General features: G+C 31.0%; 1 long non-coding RNA gene across 2 annotated transcripts in view; it reads left to right on the top strand.

The window, feature by feature from the left end:
* LOC106691312 (uncharacterized) overlaps positions 1-20,277 on the top strand; it is a 44,033-nt gene extending 23,756 nt beyond the window's left edge. The window contains exons 1-4 of one of the 2 annotated variants that reach the window (XR_010843158.1): positions 13,522-13,683; positions 15,394-15,533; positions 15,739-15,877; positions 20,022-20,277. This is a non-coding gene — a long non-coding RNA (uncharacterized lncRNA). Of the gene's footprint in view, positions 1-13,521; positions 13,684-15,393; positions 15,534-15,738; positions 15,878-20,021 lie in introns of those variants that run through there. The other variant, XR_001344764.2, reaches the window with a different exon arrangement.
* The last annotated feature ends 794 nt before the right edge of the window (positions 20,278-21,071 follow it).

Genomic DNA, 21,071 nt, shown 5'->3' with positions numbered 1-21,071 from the left:
AATAAAAAAATAAAAAAGTGTGGGCGGGACCGAGGGGTGGGGTAGATTAAATTTTTACCCCCTCAGTGGTGCCCCCTAGAGGGGAAGAATAAAAACTCCCTCTGCCCGAGAGTTCTAAATCTACATTTTTATCGATTCCTTCTCTGTTCTCTTTCGCCGTAATCTATCTTCCTCTGTCTTCTCCCTATCTTTCTGGACTTATTCCTTTTCTTATTCTTATCTTCTCGCTCGGTTGGACTGCTCCCACTGGTTAGGGAGGTATTCAATTTCCGTCCAGTCACTGTTTTCATTTTCTGTTCTCATTAGATAATTTGCATGGCATTGTATTGGTAACATTTCTGCGCTAATGTTTTTTATTTCAGTATTCAATTATGATGGTTCATAATAACGATAAAATTAATAACCAATGACTTGCGTTTTAAATACACATTTCACAGCTCAAGTAAGTCAACAAAGTTAAATAGAAATAGAACCAACCGAACACAAAACAGAGGTTTAAGGAAGTCATTGAAACATTCATACAGTTGCCGTAAATAACTAATCTAAGTGTCCCCGTTCCAAATACATTAATTAACTATATATGAATTAATTAAACAATTTAAATTGTTTTATGTTACCTCTAAATTGAATAAACCTCATGGTAACTTTTCCTAAATATTACAAACAATATCATATTCTATTGTAATTAATTTCAATCCCAGACCATGATTATTATAACCTTAAATTCTTTGTGTCAGAAAATTTATGCAAGTAACAAAACTGATTAGTAAAGTTTTGACGTACACGATTTTAAGACCTATAATATCCATTTATAGGGAAATAATGATAAAATAAGATTAATCTTTATGAAATTTGTTGTTAAAAAATCGATAATTTTAATAATGGATTTTGGCCTGTGGCAAAAACTTCCTCACTACGGAGCTCACTTATCTGTCACGGGTGGAAATAATTTAAAAAGAATATTATTACATTTCTAAATTATTTTTTTTTAATATGTATATGATTATTGTATTACATATTAAAGACGGATATTATTAAATTAAAAAAGAATACGACGTAATGTGCACATCTAAAAACTTAAGTGACTAACTTTGATTTAAAATTAATCCCTACCAGTTTCAGAACAGAAAAAAAATATAGCATTTTACAAAAAATTACGATTTGTTCATAACCACTCATTCAATTCTTAATTGTTGAAGAATCAATACAAAAAATACTAAGAATAATTTTATGAAGTTATCCTGTCGACTAAAAGGCTCACATATAGGTTAAGTGAAATTAAAGGTTAATTATTAAATAACTATGGTGACAAGACGTTCCTCGTCATTTTTCATAACATTCTATGACTTTCTTTGTTATATATTATTTTTTTCTAAAATCTTTGGCTTTCCAGCGATATATAATACCTCTATATCACTATCCTTTACTTATCTCCGGAAATGTGTTTTAACCTGAAAAATATTTTTTCCTCTTATCTCTTTAAATCAAATCCTTTATTAGCTTATATTTATCCATTTTTAATGACTACTAATAATATAAGATGGGTATTTTTATCAAATAAACAACATAAAAGGTACTTTACAGGAAGATTTTTAAAAAATCCGCAATTAAGCCCGTCAATCGTTTCATTGAGGATAAAACGTATTTGATATCAAATACCACCAAATTTTTCATTTATATACCGAGTTCAATAAAAATCGTTTGATCGTAAAAAAAAAAAACCTGAAAAATCTATGAAGTGGCTGGAAGGCCAGTATATTTTAATGAAAATGTTGCAGTAACATCCGAGGCATATGCTTGTCCTAAATATTTCGTAAGGAGAGAACCCTAACAACATTTTGTAATTTTGTGGAGGGGAACTGGATGTTGAGAGAAACCAGTTTCAGAGTATAGCAGAAACCATTATTCTGGGCTCACTGGGAATCCTACTTCATCATTTGTACTAGACCTTGGCTGGATATTTTGGGAGGAAAACTGAAGAGAAAAGAAGAAAGATGAGGAAAAAATATGTATTCCACTATCCTCAACTAATTCTCTCTTATCCACATTAATATTTTATTTTGGACTGATTAGTATGCTAGATATTTGCAAACCAGCACAGTTGAGCCGTCACTCGCAATTTGTCGAATATCTCATACAATATAGGAAATAAATTAAAACTTGAAAATTGTAAAAAGTTATAATTTTTTAAAGTAAAAATTTATATTTGAATTTTGCTCTTGAGGTAATAAGGTTTTAACTAAAGTCTAGAGCTATATTATTCTGTAAAACGTATTTCATAAATGTCCAAAAGCCACTAAAATTTAGGCATTATCGGAAAAAAGTTCACTGAGACGTTAAGAATAGGCATTTTTTTTTAACCTCAAGGTTTATAATTTCCAAAACATGCCAATTAACAGGTAAACTCTATTTCTTATTTTTCTTCAATTTTGAATTTATTTCAAGTCGATATTCGAATTTCACTTTTAATTACTAAATGATAACAACGAAAATGAAAGGACTCTTTATGAACCCCGTGGATATACAAAAGGTCCATAGGGCGTGGACAGATATAATACGACTTGAAGGTTACTCTCGCATGCACTTTATAACTGACAACACCCATTATAACACGCCTGGACTATGTTTTTCCCAGCCATCACTTAAGTTAACGTCTCCTGACACATTTCCAATCCTCCAATCGTAGAGTTTTTAATACTTTTCCCTTCTTTAAAAGTGCAAAAAACTATAATAATATTAAGCATTGGGCTGCACCACAGAAATACCATATTAAAGCATTGTACTCCAAAATTAACCCCCCACCCCTGAGTATGTAAAACAAGAGGTTAAATAAAATAAATTATACATTATTGGCAACAGTGACAAAACTTACGAGTAATACCTCACTACTGCCGAATCACCATGTTGCCAAAAGACGAGGTACGGAGGGAAAACAAAAGTTAACATATGAATAATATTAAGCATTGATGATTTGAATAAAATTTTACTATCAAATAAATCAAATGGTATCCTTATTAAGTCTCAACATTCTTTATTATATCAATAGTCCAACGTTTCGGCGAATTCGGGCATCCTCAAGGACAATCTTAAATATAAATTCACACCTAACATCAAAATTTAAAAAAAATGATTTACAGGCTATTTTGCCCAGGTCATCAAATTCAAGTAAAAATCACCCTATTTTTTAGAACTTCATTAATTTTTGAAATTTTATTTAAGATAAAAAATACACTATGCACTATTAGATACAAACAAACTATTAGTAAACTAAATAAATAGTTTGTTTATCTAATAGTGGATAGTGTATTTTTAATCTAAAATTAAAGTTTTAAAAATTAATGAAGTTCTAAAAAATGGGGTGAATTTTACTTGAATTTGAGGACCTGGGAAAAATAGCCTGTAAAACATTTTTAAATTTTGATGGGAGGTGTGAATTTATATTTAAGATTGACCTTGAGGATGGCCGAAACGTTGGACTATTGATATAATAAAGAGTGTTGAGACTTAATAAGGATACCATTTGATTTATTTAATAGATAAATACCAGTCTCAAGAATTTGAATAAATTATATAAAATTTAATATTGATGCGAAAAATGTACGCTCAAAATTAAATGTTTATTGTTTTGTTTTTTTAAGTTTATAATAACAAATAAAAAAGTATTAGGTCTAAAGCATCAACAAGGAATCAATACTTGCCAATCTTCTATCTATTCCGGTAAAAACCACAGAGATAAAACGGGAAGTAAAAAGATTAGCGGCTTGAAAAGGTCCAAGAGATCTGAAAGGAAAGAGAGGATCCACTCTGGGATCTAAGAGAGCCAACCAACTTCTATAAAAGAGCTTCTCAAGTAACGGTAAGCCGGAGTTGCAAGTTTTAAATCTTCTGTTTCTTCTCACTCAGAGATTTCGAGAACTCTCTAAACCGGATAGCCATACGGTACGAAGTTGTCTAAACGAAAATATTCCGTGAGAGGGTCTTGAGAAGTGAAAAGTACACTTTCTTGGTTTAGTTCATTGATCTGCCCTCAATCGTGCTTAGCTGATGGAAGTCCTAGTTACCAATTTCGGTACTCTCTGGCTTTATACCCCTTACAAAAACAGTTATAAATAATTACTAACCAAGATAACGTTTAACTGAAAGATTAAATGTTGATTATTCACAAATAATTATTACATTAATACATCAGTACCGCTTTAGTCATTAACTATTTACGTTCTACTAGTTAGATACCAGCTCAAGATTAAAATTTTCGTAGATTTTTTCCAATTAACCTGTTGCTTTGGGTTGGCATTTTGTACACTTTTTTTTTATTTTCTCCGATCCGCTGAGTAAAATAAACAAATTAAGATACATTACCTATATAATCAAAATTGTTTTAGTTTATACTGATTAATGTATACAAATTTTCATAAGTTTATAATTGATGCATGGTGGATGCATTAAGGAGCAAAAACCTACTAAATGATAAAACCTACTAAACCGAGAAAAACATCAGTTCATAATTCCAGAGCAAGATAGATCAGTTGTTCCTACTTGTTCCATCATATCAGCGGTGTACTGACGACGATAAAAAAATGTTAACACAATATTATTGTTTGCCTTCAAGGAAGAAATTTATAGAGTCTTCCTATGGGCTGGAGTTTCCTCCTGGGGCACACCTAGTCTAAATAAAGTAGGTACCCTAAATTGGGAAAAACTTGGCGTTTGAGCATCACTTTCAACAAATTACCTCCTTACACAACCTTAGTTTAAGAAATAGTTCATTCTTACAATGTAATGAACTCTTGACCCTTCAAGGTTTATAGTAGGTTTTTTTTTTGGTTTTTTTAATAACTTTATTATTCTCACAATGCTTTATTTATATATCTTTTTTTACATACAAATTCGTTCTCAGCCTAGAACAAAGAACAGAATGGAACTACAGCTTTAATCCCAACTCGACTTGATAACTTATATGAGAGTAATCTCGTATACGGGTCTCAATGGAAAAGAAGATTCGCTCTCAGTCGAAGTTATAAGGATTCCTAAATGGAAAAGAACCTTGGAGCATTTTTAAGTATTGATCCAAGAGGTAGAAAGAGGGGGAAGAGGGTCAGACTGGAAGTCGCCCAAGAAATATAACAATTAGAAGAATTGACGGGGGGGGGGAGGGAGTATTTTTAGTCTTCCCCCTTTCCTTACAGGTCACAATTTCGACGAAATTCCAAGGAGCACTCGGCTGTCTGAGACTTGATCGGTAATTGGAGAGATGGTGTCTCCTCGGCGAAGGATTAAAAATTCCGTCTGTATTATTCCTGAACTCCCTTGTTCGAAGAGCCACTCCTTCTTGTAAATTATTTCCTTTAATTTAAAAGCAGTCTACTCACCCGGTGCCGGTTTTCTTTTCCCTCGAGGCGGATCAAAAAGGGAATTATGGATCCGGCTCTTTGCCTTGAGTTTTAGAAATGGAAAATAATGTCTCAATATTGAGCAAGTTGGATGAAACAATGAAAAAAAAATAAATCAATATTTCACTAAATGATAGATCATTGAATTAATTTCAACACCTGCATTTTATCATCGAAACGACGTTCCGGGCAGTTCACCCATTATCCAATCAATTGTTCAACTAAAGATAGAAAATAATCCACCAATCAACAGTTTTAAAAAATATATATACAATGAATTTATTTATTATTTAAAGTTTTAATTTTATTTTGTTTTTTCCTTCTACAAGTTTCGGATCATTTTGATATTTCTACCTAGTACAGGCCGAGAGTTGGGGAGAAAGGAGAAAGAGTTTGTAACCAAATCTAAGAGAGTGTAGGTAAAACAAAAAATCTGTAACATTATAGGCAATTAGAAATTTTAGATACACGCTTCACGAGTCCGTTCCAGGCCAGTATTTTAAGGAATCACCATAGCAACCTTGAAACTGCAGCGGTTCCAATTCCAACCTAGATACGTTACCTTTTATTTTTTGGCCGTCCCATGGAATGAAAACTCATCATTTCTACTGATTAGAAATGGTACAAGCCTGTAGGATAGCCGTAATTCCTCCCCGACCCTCGTATATCAGAAATGACATGTAGTAGGTAAAATAAAAAAATGAGGGAAAATAGAAAAAAAAGAAACGGCATGTGTTTTACCAGAACGATTTATAAAACAATTACATATATAAACACTCTAAAGACATGGCATAAGCGCGAATAACTATCTAGGACAGAAAGTGATTATGAAATAGACAATTAAATAAAAATTCCCTATTCACATCTTCTTCAAGGAAAAGAAATACATATCTTCATAATAAAAAAAAAAAAAAAAAAAAAACCCTTGGAATTTCTAATATAAAATCTTTTTAATCAATAACAAAAACTTCAAGGTTCAAGTGCCAGGACTTTCTTATAGAGAAAATGTATGATATAATAAGGCAGCCTTTCACATTTATATACTTCCAAGGAATCGAAACAAAAAACAGCTCAAGAATTATTCTTGGAAGGACAGTTGGAAGCGCCATCGTTGGGTACGGTCCAATAAGCGAACAGTCGATGATTCGTTCGGATGACCCGATGCACGCTTGATTTCCCCCTGATACCTCTTTTGGAGTGAGACCGAAAAGGTTTTCGCGTCACAGCCTCCGATTTTCACACTCGATTAAACTTTCATTGGATGTTATGTGGAATTAAAATCGTAAAATTATATTCGCATCCGAAGGTTTTATAATTAATAATATAATATATATAAAATGCAACAAATAGAGGAATAAATAAAACTTATATGATAACATATAATTAAAAATATCTCCAATCGCTCACAAAATAATTTAATTTTGAAAATATTCGAAACATTTACATATAATATCTTTATATATTTCGTGTTTTTCTAATATTACTACAATATTTGTTAATATATATTGCAACAAAATATCTATTAAGTTTTTTCACAATTAATTAATAATTTCACAGTATTCTCTGTAGTGAAGCATACATTTGGCTCGAGCATAGCTAAATACTAGAAAACTGTGTCTCACTCTATTACTTCAATTAGGAATGCGAGTCATGGAGATTTTCTGTACTTCAACCATAATATTAATAATAATGTGATTCGGTCGTGTAATAGTTATGGTAAATAAAATTTTTAATAAAAATCAGGGTCAACATGGTTAAAATTCGATGTGCAAGTAATGGAAAAAAATACGTAGGTGTGTAGTTTTCCACAATCTGCTGCCGCTACAATGTATGAATGATCAAGGCTTCAGTACATCGTAAGGAAGTTGTGTCCCAAAACAAGAGGCGCAAGGTTTTTTCAAATATTTTTTTTTTTTCTTTTCCATAATATATTTAAATATTAATATATATTATTAATATAATATATTAAAAAATATTTTTAAATTTGACCTGTTATTATCAGGCACATCCTAATTTCCATTTCCATTTTCATTAGACGGGTCAGATTTTACTTGATCAATTGAAGGTAATGCAAAGCAAATAAAGCAAAAACAAAGTCACTGCAGTCTTCAAGAACTTCTTGAACAACTCTCGTGGTTTTCTAGAGGTTGCCATAGTTTTCTAAACAGTGGGAATGCCAAATTGTTTTGATTAATCGCCATAATATTATTTCTAATGTTTCTTTATTTCTGAGGGAGGAGGGAAGAGAGAGACAAAAATTTTAATGATCTTAATATTCTTATTTTCTGTTCCATTACAAAAGGACCCTGTCAATTCACTGAAGAAAAAAAAGAAAAGTGTGGCGTCGATTAATACAACAAAATCAAAAACATCGTACAAAAAATATTATGATTTTTAATATCACCACAAGAAACTAGAATTATATTAAATTCCTTTTAATAATAACTATTGGAAAAATTATTGTTGATATCAATGCGACTCTTGAATCAACAAAGATATAGTAGATATCTACAATAGATTGTAGAGCTCAGGATGATGATGATGATGTATTAATCACTACCATGGTTTAACTATTTGATAGTAACAGTCACGACAGTAATGCCAATATAGGTCTTGCGTAATCGTTACTAGTAGAATTAATGTCAATGGACTAACTGTCCCTTTAATTATCACATAGATATAAACGCCTTGACAGAGAACTATTGTACAGTTTCCGTTATTGCGGACAAATTTTAAGCCAAGGCATTGTATAACTATTTGATAGTCGCAGTTATGACTGTCGAGACAGTAATTTCGTACTAGGTCTGGCGTGAGTGATAATAGTACAAGTAATGTCTATGGACAAACAGTCACATTAACTGCTACGTTTAACTGTCATATGTATACGCCTTGATAGTGAACTGTTGCAACATATAAACCTTGCCAAATGTAATGACGATCATTGAGAAAAAATTGTTCTTATACATTTGTCCACACTTGAAATTGTATAAGCCCAGGCCTCAAAAACAAATCCACCACAGATCCCAAAACAAATTCACCGCGGACCCCAAAATATTTGTTTTTTGACCGCATTAATACATTTTCCCATGAACTTAAAATTTTAATAAGTTTTGACATGTTTCGCCTAGTCAGTTCCCTGCGACCGTAGGGACTAAGTACTGTTATCGCGTAAGAGGTGTCTCACGACCGATAAGGATTAAAATAAATATTATAATAAATTAAACGCAAAGATAAGTATAAAATAAAACAAAAAACACTGAAACGGCATCAATATATTAATAAAAACAACATAAAGCAAAACTACTAGATTAGATACTAATACAGGTTCATGGCCTTATTACAACTTTTAATATAGTGATGTTATCGTTACAGGTGGATTGTATGTTTCTTCTTCTCAGAGATCCAAATTTCTTTCGACTCACATTATAAGAATAAACCTATATTTTTCCTATACATAACTTTCGTTTTTATTAAACCGATTATATTTCCTTAGCTTCTAGTAGGAGTAAGAAGAAGTAAAATCACCGTTTGTTTATAATTCATTTTTTATAATAATTTACGGAAATTTATAACAATAATAGGAGTGGCCTTACTTACAAGTCCAGATAATACCCTATCTGGGTTTCATTTCTTTCTTTCTGGCAAATAAAAAACAACAATGACACATCTAAAACAATCCATAAGATGAATTACGTTTCAGGATAAATTAATAATTCAAGTAAATTAATTTTATATAAATTTTAGCCCAGTATTTCTGTCTGTAAGTGTAAGTTTGAGAGTAATTTATTTTTATACAACTTTAGCTTAATGATGCTTTTAAAAATAATAAAAATTAATTTAATAAATAAGGTAAAAAAAAAATACGAAGCTGTGTAAGTTATTCCAGTGGTGGTAGAAAAATGGCAGGATGACGCAGAGGGGAGGTCAGTAGAATAATGGACAGCCCCTACCCATCCCACCCTTCAAATATTGATTTCTTTTTTTCAAAATGGCTGTGTCTCACTTTTCCATTCAGATTGCTTTGAACATATGTATTGTAAGAGTCCATGGGCATATATGTGTGTTTTTATAAATATATATTTATATGTTTATTAAACTATTATATATAAATGTATATAATAAACTAGCATAACCATTAATTTGTTTTTCTTATAGGAATAATTAAACCAGTTTTCTGATTTATCAAACAAGATTGTATTTTAGTACTTTGAAGGAGGAAAGCAAAGAAGATTTCATAAAAACCAATATTTGATACACATTATTTATTGTTATTCATGAAAGAAATAATAAACATAAAGTAGGTATTGTAAATATTAAATGAAATAATAATAATTATGATTAAACCAAAAAATATGAGTAGCAAAGTTCTCAGAAATTCAAGGGCAAGAAGAATAAATGATCTAAGATTCATTTCAATAACATACATATAATAAATAAATAAAAAAGTAAATAAAATAATAATCATGATTAAAATAAGTAAAATATATGTATTGGCGAAAAATAAATAGAGTTCCAATTAGGTAATATTAAAATAAATAAGTTCAGTTACAAAAATTAAAATAAGTTAAGATAAAAAATAAATAAAGTTAAGTAAAAGTAATAAGTCATTTATTATATGCCATTCATACCTATTAATAACATTTTAATTCTGCCCAAGGAACTCTGAACGGAGATTTGCTAGTTAGGACCCAAGATAGCACCCTGGACCCCAGGATATCCCAGTACCTTCCTCCCAGCCGCTATAAAAGCTAGTGGAGACAGAGAGATGACCTTTACAACTTCAATAGTATATTTAAAAAAGGTCTTGAGCTCACAGCCATTTCAACCTTAGGCGATTATTAGAATGATTGATGCTGAAAGAAAATTACATACCAAAATAGATCCTAATAATAATAACAATAATAAAGGCATGCTGACAGCAATCGCTTACAACATACGTTCGTCCAGAGATGCCCGTCAAAACCCGAAAAAACCTGATCTGTCTTGACGCAATCCTCCCATCTACGCTTCGGTCAACCCCTCGGAAGTTTACTCGTAGATTTACTGTTTATTAACATTTAAGGGATCCGCTCGTCACTAAGCTCAACAATCTTACACGTAAAGAGTGCAGTTCCTTCAATTCGTTGTTCGCTAACCTTCTATATTATCTTTTTTGGTCCGAATATTTTACTCAATACTTTATTTTCAAAAACATTGTTTTTCGGTTAGTGTAAGAGGCCACGTTTCGCATCCATAAAGAACAATAGGTAGGATAATTGTTTTGTCAATTCTAACTTCTAAATTATTAGATAGAAGCTAAGAAATTTTGAAATTGAAAAATAACCAGCATTTCCCGCCTTTAAACTTGTTTTTATTTTCTCATCAATTTCGTTTTTTCTAGTAATCATATACCCTAAATACCCGAGACTCCTGACTTGTTCAAATGTAATTTCTCCTGTATCAATACTACCGAAAATGTTGCCGTTTCTACTCCTAACTATATATTTTGTTTTATCCGTATTTATTTCGAGACCTAGTTCCTTTCTAGATTTTATCGATGAAGCTGTATCAAGATGTATAGTTTCCTCGTCCTCACCCAACAATCCCAAATCATCTGCATATTCAAACACTGGTATTTTATCATCTAAAGTAAAACTTTTTTCGCATTGCATTCGATTTATGATAACATATTCGAGTTCAAAATTAAATAAGATAGGCGGTAGAGAATGGCAATGTTTTAAACCCAACCGAACCTCAAATCCTAGTTATATATATTTTAAAAATTAATTTGAATTTTTTTTTATTAATTTTAAATTATTACTGTATTGATAGGATGTTCAGAATTAAAAACAATTATACAATAAACAAAACATCGCTATGCTGTATACCACGAATAAGGAAAGATTTACTGGAGCAAAGTATCCCCAATTTCTTGAGATCCTTGGAAGCAGAAATTGAAACAGAGAATAAGAGGGAATAGGAAAATTTATTAAAAATTAGAATAAACATTCCGTAATTAAAAAAAGAAATAAAAAGGATAATGAGTAAAAAATGAGATGGAAAACTAGCTATATAAGGTCTTTTAAGGAATATAAGAGGAAGGACGCTGGAAGGGGCGCTATGATTAAAAACCCCGCGGGGGAATGAAAAGGCGGGTTCGGGAGGGGGACTCAATTTTGTTTTTAAGACTTTTAATTGCTTCAGCCATCACTTACCCGCCCCCACTAGGGGCCCAATTTTTTGTAAGGATTTCAGCTTCGGGAGGTTGGTAATCACGATAAGGCCTCCCCTCGATTACTTCTTTTCCTCAGGCCCCAACTTTCAAATGAAGGGTACATAAAGAATGGGCAGAAGGGGGGGGGGGTAGAGAAAGAAAATCGGGAATAAGAAGAAACGAAGGGAAAAAAAAAAGCCTGAGAAAAGACCTGATATTAATGGTCCAAACCCTTTTCCCTGAAGACCCCCTTCCCTTCCCCCGAGGGAGGGCGGGAATCGAATTTTCATCCAGTCCCCGCTTTCTTCTTTATCATTAGTTCTCTTTTATAAGGCTCATTTTACTTTCTTAGCCCTTCTGGCATTATCTCAAGACAATCCTTTCTCTCGAGCCCGCTCTCAATGCATTAGGCCCTTCATTGTCAGTGTTAGTCAATTCCATTGTAGAGATAAACATGTTCCGGATTTTTAATTAACAGGCACAGAGCCCAGGCAAAACCCAATTAATCGGAACTGTTTCGCCAATTATGGAATGTCTGTCTATTCTAACGAAATTAACGAATCACTTCTAGAGAATATTTCCTTTTACTCCTAAATATACCAATGCGAAAATATGACAGAGAATCGTTATTCTTGATCAAATCATATTTTGTTTTTAGTAACATTTATAAGTTGGGAAAAAACGAACTAACGTTACAGTACATAATCATATGGATAGATGATTTTGTTTTACACACATGTCCATTGATGCGAGAAAAAATAGAAAAAAACAACGGGTTAATAATCGTCCATTCAGACACTTACAGGCCATGTCAAAAAGACGTCAGACAAATTATTTACAGGGTATTTTCAAGAAGGAGTTTTCATAGAATCTAATTAAAGAAAGTTATTAATTATTTCCCGGATAGGATATTGCAATGCTTACTAACAAAAAGGTTTAAAATAAATTTTAAAAATAAATGTATTCTTAAATTTAAACTAAATTATGTGACATATCAGTCTCTAAATTTAATTTTGATTAGTTTATATACATGATCTACTAATTAAAATATATTGAATTGAAAAGTAAATCAAGGATAAAATTGAAAATGGATCATTGATAGTAAATTACTATTAAGATAACTGAAATTAATAAAGTGATATTAAATTTAATTACCAAAATATAATATAATAGACTAAATAAATATTTAAAAGATTACTTAATAACTGATAAAGGAATTATTTTTAGACAGAATTGAACGTATTATTAGTTTTGTTCTATTTTTTCAGATTTTTGGATTGGAGGTATATATTTTTTAATTTCCACCAATACTTGATTATAAATGCTTTGAAGTGGAGAAGAGATAGTTTCAAATATCTTTCTAACAAGCAGGTCATCAAAAAGACTATTAGTTTATATTAAATAAAATAATATTAACAACCGCTACAAATCCATGAAGGGTCACGGGATCAGTAATTTGTAAGTAAGTACTATTAGTAGAACAACAACAAGGAAGAGATTTTTTCAAGATCATGCCCAACCGCCAGAGTTGTCCCTAATTAAGGTAACAACTTTATGATGCTGGGTAGACACCTCGAGTGGGTTCCAGAACCTACTGGATTGACCCACGGCTACAGTGTAACAGAAAATAAGTATCAGCCATCACCGGATTCAAACCCGGGTCCATAGAGTTTGTATAGTGCCTTACCACTGTGCCACCACACTCCCCTCTATATTAAGTATACTTATTTCCATTTTTACCATACTCCCATGGTAACCTAAACATGGTCTTAGCTTTTTCTAAGCCTTAGACCCTTTAAATCTTAAGAAAGAATAACACTTGTACCATATATTGTAAAAAAAAATTCAATTGATGCAAATTAAATTTTAAAAAAGCTGCAAAACACATGGGTCATTACATCATTCTCACTATTTCTACCTTCACTTTTCTTTTTTAATACCAAATTGTCTGTTATTTTTATCAGATATTATATAACCATATTTCAAAGTTAATATAACAATATGATAATAACATTTACAGTACTAGTCGTAGTTGAAACATAGTTGTATTCAAGAAATAAGATTTTCGCATGAGTTGGCGAAAGAAGAGGATGAAGTTTGGTAAAATTTATACTAGGACCAATCAATCAACACTAATTCTTAGCTCCCTTCTTCAAATGTTGACTAAATCGGACTGTATTGAAATATATGTTGAAAATTCGTTTACGCTTGCTTCCTTTAGCGGAAGTAGAGGACGGAATCTGATGATTTATACTTACACCTAGTTTACACTAATTATCAACAATTGTCCAATTTTGGACCAAATCAGGCAAGCTGTTTTTGAAATAAAGGAGCAAATCGAGCAAAATACGTCTACGAATTCCTTAGTGAAAATTATGAGACAAAATTGATCTGAGACTAACTAGCAACCAACCCGGACAATTATCGAAAATAACAAATAGGATAAAAATTAAAAAATAGGATTGAAAAAAGTCTATTATTATAATTCTATCACTATTATTTATTTGTATTAATGTATTTGAATATTTTAATGGAAAAAGCTAACAGAGTTCAGTTGACTAATTTATATTATATCAATTTCATGAAAAACAATGGTTATAAAAAAATTATATATAGTATTTGAGGTCTTCCATGATCAATCGAAAACCTCATGTTTGAGTTGAAGTAGATGTCGGCGAAATGTGTAGGGTTGTAGTCAGTGGGTCAAACACCCTTACAGCGTATTGCCACCCCATCTTCCACCCTACTTGTTTCCTCACATCAAAATGTGGTCCATACCTCGGTCTATGTCATCAAATCTAGAAAAAAAACTCAATTTTCAATTTATTTTTTCTATTTATCGAAATGCCATGAACATAACGGGTATATTTGAGTCACCTCGGCTGCTGGAAAAAAAGTAAAATTATAATTACGTATTCTTATATGAAATTGAATTATGAAAGGATTTTGTCACGTAGGTTTTTAAATTTCTGTACCGTTTTCCCACAGACCGTCAAAAACCGTAAACAATGTTTTATCCCCGCATCTTTATTCCCGTGTACGAGCATTGGAAAAGGACTGGATAAGGTTTAAAAAAAAAAAGTAATACCCTCAAAAGATAGGCCAGATGCCACTCTTTGAGAACTTAAGAATCCAAATGGAGTTTCGTCAATTCTCCCTGAAATTATCTTTCGTTTGATATCTCATTCGTCAAAATCCATCGCTACTGAGAGCGGAAAAGGGATCTTCAGTACAGTATATCTACGATTTTTATATAGTAATATACGTACGATTTCTAAGCACTTTCTTAAAAATACTCTCTGTAATGATCAATAAGCCTTTCAAACACTTAATTCCCAACTTACATGGAAGCCTGGTTTATGATTCGACGATTGAAACCATGAAACACCCTCTTCCCTCCTAAAAGGAAAAATACCTCTGACTCTGGCCCAAACTATAAGAGAAAGAAGGTAAGATGGCATAAGGGTCAATGTCAGATATTAAAATCAGTCCAATAAATTTGATATGAAATTGTAAAAAAATTTTATTAGCTGGCGATTTAAATAAAAATGACAACTACAAAGTCGTTGCATCCGGAAAAAATGGTACAAGACACTAAACATATATGTTGTTGCATCGATTCGAATACGGCCTAGAATTGTTGAGACTTCTTTCGAGACTGTCCCACTAAATATTTGTCTATAGCCATGGACAAAAATTTGGACTCCCTTCCTCATGTTAAAACAAAACTAATTTTTGTATTACATAAAAGTACTTTTTTCCGATTTTCTGTGGTACCTTACATTTTAACAGTATTTTTTAATTTTTCAGAGGGACTTGACAACTGAAATGGTGAAGAATTATTGTAGAAGAAAACTGGAAGATGCAGAACATCACAGAGGAGATGCAAATATATTGGGTCATCTCAGGAAACGCTGGCTTACACAGCCCGGATAGGAAGACTATGAAATGTTATTTCAAAATTCATATATATCTACATCATTTAGTAGAGTTTTGATTAAGTAGCCTTGAATTAGTTTAATAATGAAAAAAAAAATTAATTACTATTGAAAAACAACCAATGATTCTGGTTTTATTTAATTACTTAGACAAATCATGTATGATACTATGTTATGTAAATTAAAATTATTAAATAATTATTGTTCTCTGTTTCAGGTGGTAGCGCAGCTAAATAGACAGAGATTCCATTAAAAGGATTTTTCGAAATTTATTATCCGGAAAGGAATCAACTCAGGCTGTTGATAATAAATGAGTAGTTACATAAACAAAATAGCAGTTAGCCAAAATAAGAAATGTGAGAATTATTGGTGTTACTAGAGTAATTCGTTTTGCAGGTCTTTATGGACGAGTATTTTTTTTTTTTTCTTTTTTTTTTATCCAAAGAAATAAAAATTAATAATTCAGTTTATTAACTTACAAAAAAGAATGACATTATTACGAAATAGTTAACATTTAAAAAAGGACATTCCGCAGACTGAGATAATCGCTGAAAATAAAGGTTAAGAAAGATTGATTAGAAGATAATGGAAGTGTCCCCTTTCAAGAGGCGAAGAAGTGAGTAATGACCTTTCAAATAATGGCCATAAGATTGCGCTGAAAAAGGCTAACGAGCCTGCCCTCGAATTAATAAAACCCCGCGACATAATAAGGCAATATTAACAAAGGGCATCTATATTCTAAAACCAATAATAATAATTTTTTCCATATATATTTCTTTTGAAGATTATGATTATGTAAATTTATCATTCTCCATTTTGTTTCTAGATAGTTTTGAAATTAATCGCTTGGAGGTCTTGATCCACTCCGTCTAAGATGCGGACCTCTAACCATAAACTTACCGCTAACTTTTCATTGATAGCGGCACATTTGCAAAAAAAATTTTTAATTTCTTATTTAACATATTGCGTAGACTGTATTATAGATTAGGATTAATTTCTGGCCTTCCACCATCATGATCAATTAATAAGTCTAAGTGTTTTATTTTCAAATTAATAATAAAAAAAAAAAAATAAAAAAACTAGACCTGAATTGATTTAACGTTCAACAGAAATCTCAATGTTTCATTTATGGCATTTAAATCATACTTTTTTCTATCATAGACCTATCTAATATATAATAACTAATACTTGTTTGTTCATACTTTATACGTTCCCATACCTTTATCCAATTGTAATTGGACTTTTCGCTAAATGATCAGGATTTTCACAGGAAGGTTATAGTACAAGCCTGAAAGAAAAAAGGCAATTACCTCACCCCTATTTTTGATTACTTTAATGAAAACTATGTATAATTACATTTTAAAACTGATGAGTCTGCCAAGTATAGGTAGGGGAAATGAAAATGGCGGCTGTTTCAAAACCTTAAAAAAACATTAATTTTTCATTCGGAGCTCTATATCTTAAAAACTACTAACAACATTAGAAAATCTAAAAGAAAATTGTTTAAAGAAAAGTGAATTTGCCGAAATATTTACATCCAATAGTTCTCGAGATATAGCCTTTTAAAAGGCAACATTTCATAAAAATGTACTGAAATATCAATAGTTAATTTATTTTGAGAAATATATCTCTCAGGAACTATGTGACGTACAGATGTCTATTAGCAATCAAATTAAAGAAAGTTTAATGGACTATGAAGAAGTTTATAACCTTTACCTTCGTAGGAATAGTAGTTTTCATAACAATTGCTAAAATAAATTGATTTGTATTTGTTCGGACAATACATGTGATTTATGAAAAACTTTATTTCAGAAACCATTGGACGTACAAATATCTGCCAGCACTCAAATTAAAGCTAGTTAAATTTACTATAAAATAGTTTATAACTTTTTTCTTTTTAGGATAAGTAATTGTTATGATATTTGACAAAATAAACTCACAAAATGTTAATTTCTAGTTGTTCGTATAAAATGTTGGATTTTTGAAAAATATATCTCTAGACCCATAAGACGCACATATGTCTGCCAACACTCAAAATAAAAGAAATTTATCTTACTATAAAGTAGTTTATGACACTTATCTTTAATAGTTTTTATGATATTCACATATGAATACAAATTTGGCATATATATTTATTTTAGCAAATTTCATGAAAACTACTAATCCTATGAAAATAAACGTCATAAACAACTTTATAGCTCATTAAACTAGCTTCGATTTGAGTGTTTATAGACATCTGTACGTCATATAATTCCTGAGATATAGATTTCTCAAAATAAATTAACTAACTACTGATATTTCAGTACTTTTTTATGAAATGTTGCCTTTTAAAAGGCTATCTCGAGAACGTAATACGTAATTGAACGTAAATATTTCAGCAAATTTACTTTTCTTTAAACAATGTTCTTTTAGATTTTCAAATGTTGTTAGTAGTTATTACGATATAGGGCTCCGAATGAGAAATTATTGTGTTTTTAAGGTTTTGAAACAGCCGCCATTTTTTATTCCCCCTACCTATACTTGGTAGACTCATCATTTTTTACTAGTAATTATACTTAGTTTTCATTAAAGTAATCAAATATTGGGGTGAGATAATTGCCTTTTTTTCTTACATCTGTACGTCACATAATTCCTGAGATACAAATTTCTCAAAAGAAATTGACTAACTACTGATATTTCAGCTATCATTAGTTGTTGCATTTTACCAAATTTACTCTACTTTAAATTATGCTCTCTTAGATTTTCTATTGTGTTGGTAGTTGTAAAGATATAGAGCTCGGAATATAAAATTAATTGTTTTTAACATTTTGAAACAGCCGCCTTCTTGTATTCCCCCTACCTATACTTGGCAGATTCATCAATTTTGTTTAGTAATTATACCTATTTTTCAATTGTTCAAAATTGGGGGAAATAACTGCCTTTTTTTCTCCTCTTGGGCTCTTGTACTATTATAGGCTGTTCCGATTTTTTCGGTAAAAAAAAGTTATAAACAAAATCAAGAATTTTTGGCGCTTAGCTTAGAAAGTATACGTTTTTTTCATGGTTATTTTATGCCGATCAATTTATCTCTTTCTGAAAAATAATAAAAAAATATTACCGATTCTTTTAAATGCTACTTCATTCAATAAAATTTTTTAAAAAATAACATAATGAGCGTTTAAGTAAAGTAGGTAAAAAAAAAATTGTTTTATAAAAAAGCAAATCATGTGCGTTTTTAACGTGACCAGAGATAAAATATTATTTTTCAATGAAATTAAAAATTATAAATTTTTCACCTCAATTATTTTGAGGATTTTTTCTTTTTACAGTGAACATTGTTCATAACTCCTCTAAATTTTATCCAATTTTTACGTTAATACAATCGTTCGAAAACTGAAAGTCAGCTCTTTTAACCTACATCAGCAAAAATTAGATTTAATGTCTTTAAAAGAAATATTTGTTTCAAATAAAGAAAAACTTTTCAAGCGTTTTATTTTATATTTCCAGTTCTAATCTGTTTAATTAGATCGGTTGTCTGCCCTTTGGTCCAGTTTATTGTGCCTTAATCCCAAATTGTGTAAAGATCGTATGCATCGTGTTGAAGTTATTTTTCTTCTATTTTTCAATACACTGAGAGGCGTAAATTCTAAGCCAATTTTTTTTTTCTAAAATTAGCATTAAACGTTTCTTGAGATGCTACAAAAATATGAACTTCGTTTCACTCCAAATAAATCTTTTACCGCATCTATATTACCACCATTTAGATTTAGTGTCGCTATAAGGAAGAAATATTGGTTTTAAATTAAGAAAAACTATTTATACTTATAAAATAAAAAAAAGTTGTTTATCTCCGGTTCTAATCTGTTTAATTAGATCCAGTATCTGTCTTTTGGTGCAGTTTATAGAGCCCTAGACCACTTCCAAGTTAAAATGGTTGAGACAAGTTTAAGTTATTTCAATTTTTTTTTACCAAATATTTTACCATATAATGTTATTAACCGCTATGAACTAAATAGATATAATAAGCGATTAATTCAATATGTAAATAAATAAATATATTAATTTATATTAAACTTTCAATTATATTCAATCTATCGATACTCAAAATCTAGAAATTACCAAGCATTGCCTGGTCTGCTCGTTATTAATAGAACAAGAAAGAAATTATTTGTATATTTGATTTTTTTGTCTGCTCTGAGTCACAATAACTTCATCAATTAAACATAGAGATCAGAGGTACTTCGTATTGTCCATGAATGACTAACAAAAAAAATTCTACTGACAAACTCGTTTTTTTTTTTTTTTTTATAACTGACGTACAAAAAGCCACCTTCTCTTTCCCAGAACAGTTATCAGCAGCAGCAACAAGTTGATAAACCTTCATAGTTGCTCTAGTTCTAACTCGTAAAGTTCTTATAGTTAAACAATGACTACATGTTTCCAAAGAAAAAATGTACTAATATCAATATATCGTAAGCCTTGTAAGACAATTTCTAATTTTTTTTTTTATATTTTTTATAGATCATCTGCGATTAATCTATGAAAAAATCGATATGATTCCCTTTAATTTATGGACAGTAAAAAGAAGACCACCAATCGAGGAAAAACATACTTTTTTTTTACCTTCCATGATAAACTTCCCAACTACTCGAACCCACTTGTTTAGCCTGGCTTCTGCTTTATTACCTGATAATCCTCCTAGGCTTCTGAAAACAAGATGGTACCGAGATCTTCTCCTCTAATAATGTTAGAGGGGTTCTATCAATGAGTAGATTCTCCACATGTTTATATCATGCGATTGTAACACTAACATTAAATTTACTGGTTGTATATATTTTAATACAGTTGAAAATATCAATAAATAAATTATAAAAAAAAAAAACTTTTTTTCAACAACTATAAAAAGTGTTTTCCAAGAACGAACAAACCATAGAAGGGCGAATACTCGACCAGAAGCAAGGGTAAACAACTCGATAACAGGACGAGACCCTTTCAGCAGTCTTAAGAATTAGAAGGAGCTTATAGAGGAGGCACTGGCTGGTACAAAGGACTAATCAGAAAAATCAGCGGCACAAACAAGAGGAGGCTATGATGGCGGGCGAGGATTAGGGCCGCTTCATTTCCTTTTTTCCTCCCCTTCAACCTAAGCCTTCGATTTTTCCTGCCACCCCTCGAGAACAAGAGGAATGGCAGGCTTTAAGAATAAGAGGGTGCTCTGGAATTAGCATTCCGAGTCATATTGATCCAGGAGGCACAATTCTTTTATAATATCAAATATAATTACTTCAATATGGATAGCATTATTAACGAACAATTACTGAAATTATAAAACTAGAACAGATAAGGATGAAAATATGATATAATCTACGTTTCTTGTACTTCGGTCTTTGATGTCAATATGTGAGAAAATGGTTCATTTCTCGTAGCCTAGAAACTAATACTGGTGTTGTAAGGATTGAAAATTAAATATCTGAAGAGTTACTAAAAACGAATTAACTTTTTTAGACACAAAAGAAACAACATTTCTTTTTCAGGAGCTTATGGCTCAGTTAGTAATAAAACAATTATATT

The sequence above is a fragment of the Halyomorpha halys genome, unplaced genomic scaffold (assembly GCF_000696795.3).
Source record: "Halyomorpha halys isolate HHAL.00 unplaced genomic scaffold, Hhal_1.1 Scaffold2238.1, whole genome shotgun sequence".
NCBI lineage: Eukaryota > Metazoa > Arthropoda > Insecta > Hemiptera > Pentatomidae > Halyomorpha > Halyomorpha halys.
This window is presented reverse-complemented; position numbering and strand designations above follow the sequence as displayed.